The sequence below is a fragment of the Vulpes vulpes genome, chromosome 7 (genome assembly GCF_048418805.1).
Source record: "Vulpes vulpes isolate BD-2025 chromosome 7, VulVul3, whole genome shotgun sequence".
Lineage (NCBI taxonomy): Eukaryota > Metazoa > Chordata > Mammalia > Carnivora > Canidae > Vulpes > Vulpes vulpes.
This window is the reverse complement of record NC_132786.1, coordinates 49,863,600-49,877,788: the sequence shown is the minus strand read 5'-3', so window position 1 is coordinate 49,877,788 and position 14,189 is coordinate 49,863,600.

Below are 14,189 nucleotides of genomic sequence, written 5' to 3'. Positions count from 1 at the left end.
ATTCAGCACCACCTTTTCCCATTTACCAATTGATGAATTTCTGCTTTTTATCTGTGTTTTATTTCTTACTTCTGCTTTTCTTTGGCTTCTTTTCTTATTCTCTATTGTTCAGTTTTTTGAGTTGAATATTTAGTTCTTTCTATTTTTTTTTTTTTTAGTTCTTTCTATTTTTGATTAAGTAGTTAGACTATAAGTTTTCTCATGAGCTCTGCTTTATCTATATTCTATAGGTTTCATTATTGTTGGTTCCTAGAAATTTTACAATTTTGATTTCCATGCCTTCTTTTTATACCAAGAACATCTAATAAAGTGCTTTTAAAATTTTTTAGTGGAAAATTCCAAACATACCCAGAAGTAGAGAGAATAGTATAATGAATTCCTATATACTGACCACCCAGCTTCAACAGCAATCAGTATGTGACCAATCTTGGCTCATCTTAACCCAATCCCAGACATCTTATCATTTCCTCTTTAAGTATTTCAATATGTAAATAGATTTTTAATCTCCTACTGGAAGAGACATTTTGTTTCTGGCTTTATTAATGTCTGATTTTATTATGTGACCATTGAATGTTTTCTGTACTGTTTATACTCTTGGAAAATCTGTAATTGACAAATATTACCCAGGCACTTAGGAAGAAGGTCCATTTTCTGTTCCCAAGATATGAATTCTATCTCCCTCAATCAGCTCTTCCTCACTCAATGTCACAGACTAGAAGTAGGAAATGTAGACTTCTCTTTATATTGCTTATAATTCCCACTTTACGAATGGAGGTGCTGTAGGACTCAGTTTGTGAATCCCCCTTGCTATTTTATCTCCTCATGATTATACCTATTAGTATTACACAGTGCCTGTCGGGAAGGGGGAGGACCTGAATCCCATCCTGTTGGATACTAAAACTAAGCTCTCTACTTTCTTTCGTCTTTGCTTGTTACACCATAGCCTATCTTCGGTTTTCAGATTTGATCACAAGTTCTCCCAAACACCTTATAGCTTATCCTATTAGGCCTAAGCAGTCCTATCAGTCAAGGTTCTTGGTTGCAAGCAATAGAATCCACTGGAGTGTTTAAACAGAAGATAAACTTGTTGGGACGCCTGGGTGGTTCAGTGGTTAAGCGTCTGTCTTTGACTCAGGTTGCAATCCCGGGGTCCTGGGATCGAGTCCGCATGGGGCTCCCTGCAGGGAGCCTGCTTCTCCCTCTGCCTGTGTCTCTGCCTGTCTCCCATGAATAAACAAATAAAATATTTATTAAAAAAAAATTTATCGGGATCCCTGGGTGGTGCAGTGGTTTGGCGCCTGCCTTTGGCACAGGGCACAATCCTGGAGACCCAGGATCGAATCCCACATCGGGCTCCCGGTGCATGGAGCCTGCTTCTCCCTCTGCCTGTGTCTCTCCCTCTCTCTCTCTCTCTCTCTCTCTCTCTCTGTGTGACTATCATAAATAATAAAAAAAAAATTTGTCAAAGGATAGAAGGTAGCTTACAGTGTTTCCAGGAGCAGCAGAGAATTGGGGGTGGGGGGGTCTGCAGCCGGGAACCACAGCCACTCACCCCACAGGCCTTCTCTCACACCTTGCAGCCACTAAGGGAGGGTGCAGGTCCCACCACGACAGTGAGCACTGGAGGACCCGATCGGGGCCTCTGACACTGCTATTCTGAACGCTGCGTGTCCATCTACCACCACAAGCCACCCTTTCCACCCTTTCCAGAAAGACACTCCAGTCAGCTTTCTTTTCTTAGATTGCCTTCTTCCAAATAAAAGTCTGACTGGCAGATTCTAGGTCAGTTTTTGTGCCCGGACTTCAAGGGAAACTGGGACACTGAATTCTGGTTTCTACCTCCAGGCGAAGAAGTCCTAATGCAGAGATTCCCCCCACATAGGAAAGGCCATATTTGCCACAAATATGGTAAGTGCCTTTTGCAGCAGGGTCACAGAAGAAACGTACAGATAGACATTCACTCCTAATTAAAATAGCTCAAGAATCTAGAATCAAGTATTCCCCTGACACCATGTTGGATGTAGTTGCTTTTTGAATGCATGCAAGATGTTTTCTAAAATGTTCCTATCTTTATAAAAAAATAATGTGATCATAAGTTTGGCCTTTCCCTTCTTGCTCCTTGTTTCTGTATCTGAAGCTCTACACTAGGCTTACGTCTTCCTACCCCAGATACTAGAATCTTCTGATGGCTCTCTGCCTTTTCCTTTTCCTTTCTCCCCACTATCCTATATCCCGTCCATTCTCAACTCCAACATTATGCATTGGTGGCCTACCGTCAGGGTCCAAGCTTTGTATCATCTCATGGTACTTCCTCATTCAGCAAACACACGCTGTGTGACTACATGTGTGCTGTGTGCCATGCTAGGCAATTTGCTTGGCTTCAGGGGTTCAAGTATGAATAAAATAATGCCTAATTCTCAGAGCCTCTCAATCTAGTGTAGAAACAGTCAACCACGTAGGAAAATACAACATAATTCAAGGTGCTCTCACTACAGCACATGGGAGGAATACCCAAACCAGCTCTGTGGTCAGAGGTCATTTAGGGAGGCTCCTGGAAGAGGCTCCTGAACAGGGTCATGAAAGATAAACTGAATTTACCCAGGAAAAGAGGGGTGCTGGAAACACAAGAAACCACAGGGAGAGGCAGGCACAGGGGCACTTAGCGCACTGAGGAAACACTGCAGGTGCTTTAACACAGGACTGTAGGCTGCCTGAAATAACGCAGCAGAAGACTGGTATCTTAGAGCAGGATAGGACATATTGAGGAGTTGGGATGCTTTTCTCAAAGCCAATGGGAGGCAACTGAAGGATTTTGCATTTTAGAAAGACAGCCCTAGCACCAGTAGACATAGAACACACTGGAGGAGCTTGCTGGCGGCAAGCAAAATGTCACGAGGCTATTGCCAAAGCCCAAGAGGAAAACCCATGAGGCAGTAATGATAGTGGCTGTGGGGATCCTGAGAGGGACTGGAGAGGTGTCAAGATGAAATCAGCAGGACTCAGAGGCTGTAGGAGCAAAGCTACACTTACAGACGACCCCACATTCCCATGTTCCTTGGGTGAAAGAATTCTAAAGCAAGGTTATGAGAAGACATGCAAATTTAGGGGAAGAGGGCAGAGTGTTGTTTGAGTATCCCAAGTTTGGGACAGCCAAGGAGTGATGGAACAAGAATCTGGAAGCCAGAGAGATGCCCAGGGGAGGCCTGAGAAACAGTGCTTCTCAACCTTGGGTGCACACTGCCAACATTTGGAAAGCTTTGAAAAATACTGATGCCTGGGCCCTGGGCCTGGAGCTTCCGATGGAATACCAAGCCTGGGTTACAATAAAGCATCCCAGGTGATTCCAACCGGCAGCCAGGCTTGAGACCTCCTGGCACAGAGAGGAGGGTACAGAGCCTGCAGGATGGCCCTCCCCTCTCTACCCCTACCAGCCAGGTGACCCACCCTTAGTTTCCTCCTCCAGAAAATGAAGATTATAACACTTCAAAGAACTGAAAATAGCAAATAAAACAATATGTGTAAAGCTCCTAATACCGTTCCTGGCACATACAACAGACCAGACAAGGATTCACTGCCCGAGTCTGGGGAAGGGCATACTCTTGGCCTGCGTTCCCAAAGAGAATGGGGCTTTCTGTTTGGTGGGAAGGGAAAGGAGGACTCACCCCAACCTGTCACAAACAGAGGGACTCCCCCTTGGTGTGCACAACCTGGTGGCTCACACAACAAGTCTTCAGGACTTACTGCAAGATATGGGAGGCAGCCAGATGTCTCAACACTCGAAGCAGGACCCTGGTAGCTAGGACTCTCGGTAAAGTACACAACATTGAGGTGCAACAAAATGTTCAGGCGCTGGGCAAAATATTCAGGAAGCACCACTGTGTGCCAGGCACGTGTCTACTAGGCATTCCTTTATTCTATAACCAACGTGACAGAGTCCCTATGTGTGCCAAATGACACACTAAGTTCTGGGGAAATCGTAATAAACCAGAAAGAGACAATCTAGAGCCCTGTGGCAAACAGCCCCTTCTTGACCTCTGTTTCCACCCACCCCAGCATCCCCACAGCCACCGCCTTTGTCACTCTGTCACTTGTCTCATGGGTTTCAGTAAGAACCCCTCACTCTCTTCCCCATCACCAGTAACAAGCTTCTCTGGGTCACTTTACACTCAGATTACAGATTATTTATCAAATAATCGGTCAAAAAATGCAATTACACAACAATGGGATTATGTGTCACAAGTACAGGATGCTGGGACTACATATTAAGGGCTTCACCCAAATACAGAAGCCAGAAAGGCTTCCCTTGGAAGTGACAGCCAACCAGAGAGGAGGGGTGAGGAGACTTGCCCCCTCTCCCCGTGGCTCCTCAATACCTCCATGCCCTGCTTCATATGCTCCCTCAGCCTCGACTGCCCCACAGCCTGGTTCTCCAGGTGCTCCACTCATCCTTGGTCAACCCAAACCCACGTCCTTCTTGGGGGTCTCTCCTGACCACACTCTGCTCTCCAACCACCCCCGCCTTGTGTGTCCACTGTCTGCCATCACTGGGTACCATCGGACCTCCAATCCCTCACTGCAAGGGACTCTCTCAGGGGGCTGGCTAAGTCTCTTGGGTCTGTTGATCGCTCTACCCAGCAGCTAACACGATTCTGGGAGTATTGATCAGGGTTCAGAGAAACAGGACCAAGAGGGTGTGTATGTATGTGTGTGTGTACAAGGGAGAAAGAGACAGAGAAAGATTTTTAAGGAATTGGCCCATGCAATCATGGTCGACAAGTCCCAACTCTACAGAGTGGAGAGCCAGAACCAGAACCCAGGTCACCTGGCAGGAGAGCTCTGCCAACAGCTGTGCCAAAAACACTCCAATGAGGACTGGCTGAGAAGTCATACAAGGCCCCTTGTGGGAGAACTGACTTCTCTGCAAGCTGCACTTCAGAGAAGCCACGTCTCACTCTAGCAGGCAGAGAAACCTGGGTGCTTATGGGATGCCTTATGGGACGCCTGGGTGGCTCAGGGGTTGGGCCTCTGCCTTTGGCCCAGGGCACGATCCTGGAGTTCGAGCATCGGGTCCTGTATCAGGCCCCCTGCATGGAGCCTGCTTCTCCCTCTGCCTGTGTCTCTGCCTCTCTCTCTGGGTCTCTCATGAATAAATAAATAAAATCTTAAAAAAAAAAAAAAAAAGAAAAGAAAAAAAGAAACCCCCTTTCTGCTGGAAGGCAAAGAATTCAGAAGCGTTCCAAGCTGTAGTGCCAGGATCCAGGTGCTACTCTTCCTCCAGGCAGCGTGAGACCTCCAGCAGCTGTGCCATCATCACCTCTGGGTCATGTTTCTGATGTGAGGGGTGCCACGCTAAGCTCCACTTTGCAGACTTCATCTTGACCTTCCAGCTCCTGAGCAAATATAAACAAGTTCACCAACACACCTTCCTTCCTTTTGGCCTCCCTTCTTTCAATATTTATTTGAATACTTTCTCCATGCCAGGCCCTGGGTCAGATGTTAGGAACGCAAAGATGAAGTCAGGGTCCTGGCCTCAGAGAGCTCACATGCAGCATGGTGAGGCTATGACAGGGCTCCTTGCGGGGGCAAACCTGCCCTCTTGCCTTCCCTTCACACCCGACCGGTCTCCCTGGGCAGCCTATTGTACGTGCTGACTGTTCACTACTGTTCACCCCAACTCATACAGAAAAATACTGTAGCCAGAGAGATGAGGCACCCTGGCAAGACATAGCCGGAATCCAAACAGCAAGTCCAAGGCAGACAGACTCATTTCTTTCTAACCCTGCAGCCCACAAAGGTCAACCCTCCTCTTAGAAGCTGTTGAATAGTTCCGACCACTAGAGGGCACCAGCTAACACCCGATCTGTCCAAACCTGCCCAGCTCTGGGTCACTAACCAGATCTGTAATACTAATACTGTTTATCTTTTTTCAAAATGAGTCTTGCAAATCAAGTAAACTTTAAACTGATCACACAGACTTTACTCTTGAGCCAATACGGAGGTAAGGGGCGAGGGAATCAACTATCCTAATAGAAAGAAAAAAGGCCACACATTGACTGAGAAATACATCAGAACCTATGACAAAAGATTTTTTTTAAAACCTATGCTCATGGGACACCTGGGTGGCTCAGTGTTTGAGCGTCTGCCTTCTGCCCAGGGCATGATCCTGGAGTCCTGGGATCGAGTCCTGCATCAGGCTCCCTGCATGGGGCCTGCTTCTCCCTCTGCCTGTGTCTCTACCTCTCTCTCTGGGTCTCTCATGAATAAAGAAATAAAATCTTTAAAAAAAAAAAAAAAAAAACGATGCTCATTATCCTAAGCATCTGATAACCACAACATAACCTCACATTATTGACAAGCCATTCATTGTATAGCAACGGTATCCAAATAAAGGCCAGATTATGGACCAGGGCATCAAAATCAAAGAGATCCAAACACATGGAGTTTGAAAACCAAACCATGGGGGGGAAAAAAGTTTTTTGTTTTTTTTTTTTTTTGAGTAGGCTCACATCCAACGCGGAGTCCAATGTGGAACTTGAACTTGACCCTGAGATTAAGACCTGAGCTGAGATCAAGAGTCGGACACCTAACTGACTGAGCTACCCAGGCACCCCAGATAGTCTCTCTCATGGACCTCAGGATGTGCATTGTCAAAAAGCTTTTGGTGTATAAAAGAGCTTAGGAACATTGCTGTATAACTGGAGTATCAGAAATGTGGAGATTAAGAGTGAGAGAGAAAACTGAATTGAAGTATCTGATGATTATGGGTAACTTGTACCTTTGGGGGATGTAAGAGGGAAAATAAATCTACAAGGTCTCAACAAGGCATGTTGAGAAGAACTGCCTTCCAGCTTGGTGAAGTAGCAGCTACATTTGGTTGTTGGAGGGTGGGTGTGTTTCTTAGCTGAGAAGTCTTCTTCTGTGACTTCTGAGCTCAATGGGCTCGAGGCAATGGTGGTGGTTATGTATTCAGTTACCATTTAATGGTTCTAAGCCCTTGGGTCAAGTGTCCTTGAAACCCCCACACCTTGGCAAATAAACATGCTACTCACTGCATTGTGGGGATTAAATGAGCAAAGATCTGCATAGTGCTTAGTGCAAGGAAGGGAGGGATGCTGGCTAAGAGCTGACCATTATTATTATTAGCCTCGGAGAAAGAAGAGCAGGGCACCACCCACCACTGCCCTCTGCAGGGTGCCAGTGGCCTGGGCTCTGCGTGGGTCTGTGCTACACAGATACACCTCGTGCCCCCACTCCCTCCAGCCCCAGTAGTTTATGAGGACTGTCTTTTCAGGTATGTGGTCTGAATTCATCACCGGATATCCTCACAACGCTCCTTTTTGGAGTATTTCCTTCTGGAACCATCTGCACCTTGGCTCCTAGGAATCCTAGCACTTTCTGAGCTCTTCTTCTTTTCCAATGACCCCTTCCTGGTTGGTGGCCTTCTCCCTCTCTGTGCCCATGAGCATCCCCCAGGATTCTGTACTTGGCCCCCTCCCCTTCTCCTTTAAGCTCTTAAGTGATTTCATCCACTGTAATGGTCCATGGGTCCTTGTACACTGACACTGACCTTCTTCATCTCTGACCTGCAGTTTTCTATCTTATCTTCCAGGCACCCAGTTACAGGTGTTTATATGAGCTTTAGGATTTATATGCCCCAAATTAAATCAGCCATCTTCTCCTAGCCACCTGCCCTGTATCCATGGCTCTCTTACATTCCTCCCTTATTGCTAATCTCAGTGGGGTCTCCGTGTAGTCAATTCCCCAAACCAGAAACCCAGCAATAATCTTCCCCATTATTCTCCTGCCACGTCGCATCCTTCTCCAGGTCCTGCTGGATCTGCTCTCTCAAACATCTTCAGCCATCTCTAACTCTCATGCGGAACCTCAGCATCTTTACTTCAGCCTCTGACAGACGTTCTACTACTTTGTGCCCAGTCTGGCCCCCCAACCAGGACTGCCTCTCCACTGATTTCCTACCTCAGCCCTCCTCGCAGTGCATGAGCTAGTAAGACTACATTGTGTTTCCCAAAACCAGAAAGCCATTCCATGCCTCTGTGCCCTTCTCTGTGCCACCCCCTTTACTAAGGGCAGCCCTCCCACCTGACTTTGCCCGGCTACCTCCTACTCGCTGCAGTGGGTTGAACTTCTCAAAAGTTAATGCCCAACCAGATTTGCGGTTATTACATTATTTGGCAAAAGGGTCTTTGCACATATAATTAAGGGTCTCGAGATGAGATTATCCTGGATTATCCAGGTGTGGCCCCTAAATCCAATGACAAATGTCCTTATAAGAGGAGAGTCACGTGGACAGCCACATGAAGACAGAGGCAAAGACCCAAGTTATGTTGCCCCAAACAAAGGAGCACCTGTGCCACCCGGAGCTGGAAGAGACAAGGAACAAAAACCTCCTCTAGAGTCCTCAGGGGGCCCATGGCCCTGATGACACCTTAATTTTGGACTTCTAGCTTTCAAAACTTAGGAGAATTAATTTCCATTGTTTCAAGTTACCACGTCTGTGGCAGCCCTAGGAAACAACACACCCAACTCATCATTCAGAACTCAGTTCACTAATCATCTCCTCCAGAAAGTCCTCTCTGAGCTCTTCTTACCACCACCTGCCTCCTGCCAGCTTGTGTCAGATTCCCTTCCTGGGTCTGTCTCACTCAATAAACTCCTGAAAGGCAGCAACTGGGGGCTGATCCCCATTGTCATAAGAGGGCTCAGCACTGTTCCAGGAAGACAGCAGGTGCCCCACCAGACCAACCCATGAGGATGTCAGCCCATGCACACCCCCTAGGGCCTGGGCATTGAGGCAGGAACTTCACAAACATTACCTCGCTGAGTCATCTCAATAAGCCTAGGAAGGGGGTATCAACTCTGTTTCATGGATGCAGAAACCGGGGTGCAGCAACTTGCCCAAGACCTTCACATAAGCGGAGTTAGGATGTACATCCAAGATCTCCTCAGATCACAGGTCCTACTGTGCAGGGGTACAGCATTCCCAAAAGACCTGTGGCCAACTAGGCGAAGGATGCTGGAGAAGTCGGGGGGAAGGAAAGATTGAGTCTTAATTAGCTAGGTTTGAGACAGAGCCATTGTGTGTGCACACCAGCAAGTATGATAACAAAGGCTTAGGTTAGAAACTAAAGATGGCCTAACTCATAATGTGGCATAAATGTATCACAGCAGCTTTAATCCTGAGCCAGGAGTTTGGTGATGAAAATGGGCTAAGAAAAGATGAAGAGGGAACAGGGAAGAAAGACAGGAAGGAGAAGGGATCGCTCTGCTAAGTTTGGAAACGGAGCATGCTTTTCCCTCACCTTCCACCCCACTTCCTGTGGGCCACGCCTGTGCCCCCGCTGGTGGCCTTGTTCTCAGGGCATCAGTGTCTAGTGGGTCTGAGCTCCCACTATGGCACTGCCCCAGGTACCGACCTGAGGCTAACTGACATCCTGCCACCCCACCCCCACCCCAAGACATCACATCTAATTCCTGGAGCCTGGGAATATCACACACAAAAAGGACTTTGCATATTTGATTAAGCTAAGGATCCTAAGAAAGGGAGATTGACCAGGTGGTCTGAAACACAAGCACCAGGATCTTTCGGAGTGAGGGGTGGGAGGGAGAAGAGAAGGCAGTGTGACCCCAGAGGCACAGTTTGGAGAAATGCAGACACAAGCCAAGGAGTGCTGGAGCCAGGAGGCTGGAAGGCCAAGAAGCAAGTTCTGCTCTAGGCCCTCCAGGGGGAGTGTGGCCCTGTTGAACAGGCAAATTACAAATGAGGGTCTGTCCCTAAGAAGGACAGCTCTTTTCACACGTGGGAACCTATAGATTCTTCAAAGAACCCTACATTTGTTCTCAGGGGCTCCGATGTCACCCCATCCAGTGCGTAGCATGCAGTGAATGCCAGATCTGGTGGTGAATGAATGAAGAGGACAGGGAGGAAGGGGAGGAGCTGGGCTGTCACCTGCAGGCACAGATCTGGTGACCCAATCATCAGACCTCTGCTACTTATTACAGCCCATACAAGGGAAGTGTTATTCCTTGTAATTTCCTTTTCTCCCCACCTGGAGTCTTTCCATGTTCTCTGTCATGTATTATAATTTACAATAATTTCCTTTTTTCAGTAATGTGTATCTCTAGTTTTCTGTGCAAATTTAGCCTGAAGAGCAGATGAAATCTTTATGCTAAAGAAAGAGTCAAAGTTATGAGTCAAAGTTCCTCAGTCATAACTTCGGGAAGGCCACTCAAGTTAACCAGGAGCAAAAAGCTGTAATTATCAACCCAAAAGAAAGCCAGTTGCCTAGAAAAATCAAAGCCCATACGGGCCACCATTCACAACATCTGCAATATACTTTTCTAAGCCATGTTAACATTAAAAAAGGGAAAACAACAGCCTCATCTATCCTGCAATCTCCCCAAAAGTATTATCCTCCATAATTATATTTATACTTCTCTGAGTTCTTGTAGGTCTTTTAAGTCTGAAAATAACCAGTAAAATAAGACAATATGGGGTCCCATGAGAGACTGCCTAGAATCAGCTTTAGCATTGATGCCAGAATAATCCCCAGGGTTCCTCTCCCAGTTTTGCTTCATTCAACAAAACAATGTTGAAAAACCACATTTGAAGGCATCTACTACTTTCAAGTAGTTGAGAGACAAGTAGGAAATAAATCATCGCATATAGGAGACAGTACTTAAAGGAAGTACTGCAAATACCCTATAGAATATGTGAACAAGCAGAGCCACAAAGCCCCCTCGATTCCTAGGAAACCTTTCAATCTATGCAATTAATTAGTACCACCTAGGAGAGCCTGGAAGTCCCCTCTGCCTTTGCCCTCCTGCTGCCACCTGGGGTGGCGTTCCTACCTGGGATTTATTCTCCCATCAGATAACCATCAGTTGTTAAACACCAAATAGTGGCCTCCAACTTCTGCTAGAGCAGTGTTTCTGGAACTCTGAAGTACACTGGAGTCCACTGAGGATCTTGTTCAAATGCAGATCCGGATTAATTAGATAAGAGGCAGAGCCTGAGGTTCTGCATTTCTTAAGAAGCTCCCAGGTGGTGAGGACCCTGCTGGGGTGAGAAGCACAGGTGAGTAGCAAGACATTAGAGCACTTTTTGTCCCCCACTTAAAACAAAAACCAACTTCTGAAAGCTTCAGATTCTAGTAGCAGGAGTGTGAGGTGTCAAGGTTTCCGTGAGGGCAGAGAAGCTGAAAAGCATTTGGATAAAGGGTGGTGCTTATTAAAGCAAGTGTGGTTTCAGAGCTGCTGCCCTGTTCAGCAAAGGCTGTCAGGTACTATATCTAAAAACAGAAAGCCCAATGTGGGACTCAATCCCAGGACCCCGGGATCAGGCCCTGAGCTGAAGGCAGACACTCAACCACTGAGCCACCCAGGTGCCCCTGGACCTCCTCATCTTCACCCGGCTGCACCAACAGGGACCACCCCTGCCACACACTTCCCGTTGACCTCATCATTGAGTTGAGAATACTGTTGGTGATCAGAGTGGGTGAGGAATCAGGGATGCCGAGGAAGGAAAAGTCCAGAGAAATTGCCAGCCCGATAGGATGCCTGGTGCACGTCTGCTAGAAGAGGCTGTGATAGTGACCGTTGCATTGAGGCTAGCGGACTGGAGCCATCAGTAGAATACTCTCTTCTTTCTGAGACCACAAGCCCATGGGCCACGTCCTTTTCTGCCTGGGATGCCCAGCTTCTGGCTCCTAGCAGTGCTCACAACATGCTGTTATCACGGGACTCGTGAGAAGCAGGAGCCCGTAAAGGAGGCTCACGAACGCAGCTGAGGCCTCTGACAACAATCACACCAGCCCAAGGCAACAGGATACCCCACAAAATGCTTGCTGGCGCTACATCACAGTGTCCCTGACTAGGCTCTTCCGCAAAATGACAGAGAGCAAGCTGAAGCAGTTGGCCCTGGAGGTCACAGAGTAAATCAAGAAGTAGGATCACAGTGTGACAACAGCTTGCTGCGCACCACTGGGCAATGCCAGGTCTCCTTGCTCCTGATTCTCCCACAGTAAAATGATGTGTTGGACTTGATGGTCTTTTCGGCTCCTTTCAGAGGAAGCCGACTGCCATCCCACATTCTGTGACGCTCCTCGCTTCAGAAATAGAGCCTAGGAATTCAACTCCCTCCATACCTTGTCCTGCTGGTACCAGAGAAGTGCAGGGGGTCAGCCAGAGCTGTTTCCTCCACCCTCTGACAAGACTCACGTTTTCCCACTTGATTAAATTCCCAGTCCCATTAGTGCAACTAGGAAAACCTGCTCTGGGTATTCAAGGTGACAGCTGGAGGGAGAGCTCTGAAGTCACCCAGAACACTTTGTCTTAGAGCAATTCAGCTGAGATTACCAAATATTCACTACATTTTTCTTTTTCAATTATTTCTTCTTCCCCTTCCTAAATCCATAAATCCTCAGTTTCTGGAATTGCAAAGAAACCCTCCCACCCCCAAAATCCATCTTTTTCAGTGTTTGGAAGCTACAGGTCACTTCTATAAAGGAAAAAAAAAAGAAAGAAAAAAGAAAAAGAGAGAAAGCAGTATTTGCAACAATAACATAGGTATTCTGTTGGTGATTGCGGTATTCTCCAACAAAGGTCTTTAGATACCAGGAGTCTAAGTGCAGATCAATATTTAATTAGAATTGTCTAATTTCTGAGTCTTCCTAGTTTTGCTTTGATGCTGGTTGTTGAATCATTTGAAATGACTCTGATGTTAAGAGGCTTCTGCACGTGGGACACCTGGCTGGCTCAGCGGTTAAGTGTCTGCTTTCAGCTCAGGGCGTGATCCTGGAGTCCCGGGATCGAGTCCTGCATCGGGCTCCCTGCATAGAGCCTGCTTTTCCCTCTGCCTGTGTCTCTCATGAATAGTCTTTAAAAAAAAAAAAAAAAAGAGGTCCTTCTTCAGTCTCCCACACAGAGAGGACCCAGCTGGCCAGCAAGCACTGGATAATGTCACACCTGCAAGAGGGGGCATCTAAGGCCCCAGTCATTCGTCCAGTTTGGGTCAACTTAAAGCTCTCAGGAGGAAGTACTGTGGCCTTTTCAGGAGAGTTAAAGCTTTCCTAGAGATGAGAAAGAAAATATGGAATGAATGAAAATATCACACAACACCACAAACCCCACGGAACACTACATGAGGGCCACTGCAGAAGAGACTTCTAGGCAAAATGAAATCATTAATTGAGTCCCTGTCTTATTTTAGGTGCCTTGTTTATATTTATTTACTTTATTTCAGTGGCCGCCTTGTGACCTTATAAATACATTAATTATTCCCATTTTACAGAAGAGGACACTGAGGCCCAGCCCAGAGTCTGGCCCAGCTGGTAGGGGTGGAGCTGAGATGTGAATGACCCTTGGGCTCCAGCATCCACAGCTCAAGACTCTGCTTGGTTCTTCTATGTGGAAACTAGGTCAAGATCCGGGCACACCTGACTGCCATCCTGCAGAGAAGGATTCAGGAAAAGATGGCCATGAGGGCCCCGGGGTGCCCCCACCTTCTGGGACTGTGACTGGAGCCTCCAGGCTGGGTCGGAGTACAAGTCTCTGCTTCACCTGAATCGGGTGAGGCGTGGTCCCCCTCTCCCAGAAAGAGCTGCTGCGGCTGGAGGGCTTGGTGAGGAAGCGCGCCTGTACCCCACCTCCAGCCACCTACCCACCTTCACTTGGACACCCCCCACCCCACACCCCCCCAAGCCACACGCCGGTACTTACCGCCCTGGGCAAGCCCTGGACCCCAGCTCTGCGAGCAAACACGAGAAATTAAACAGTTTGCACAGGATGAGATTTGGCCCGTGGAAGGTGCCTGCAGCTGGTGGTTAACACCAGCAGTAAGAGGATCAACGCCGAGTCCCCGGGCTTAAAAGGGGGGGTGGGGTGAGAAGTGTGCGCGCTCCCTTTTACCCATTCACGTTAGTTAATTTGGATGATAAGGGTTGGTGTTTAATCCCTTTGTGTGCGAGTGAATATACTGAAATCGACAACCCCTGAGAGGGCACCCGGGCTGGCAGAGCGACCTGCGGGAGAGTGCGGGTCGTGTCCAATCTGGCGTGAAGCAGAAAAGAAACGTCCCGAGGAGACTGAACGGCAGACGGAGAGGGACACCCTAGGGGTGCGTGGTGCCCGGCAAGCCCCACACCTCCCAGGCCGCGGCGGGTGGGCCGCTG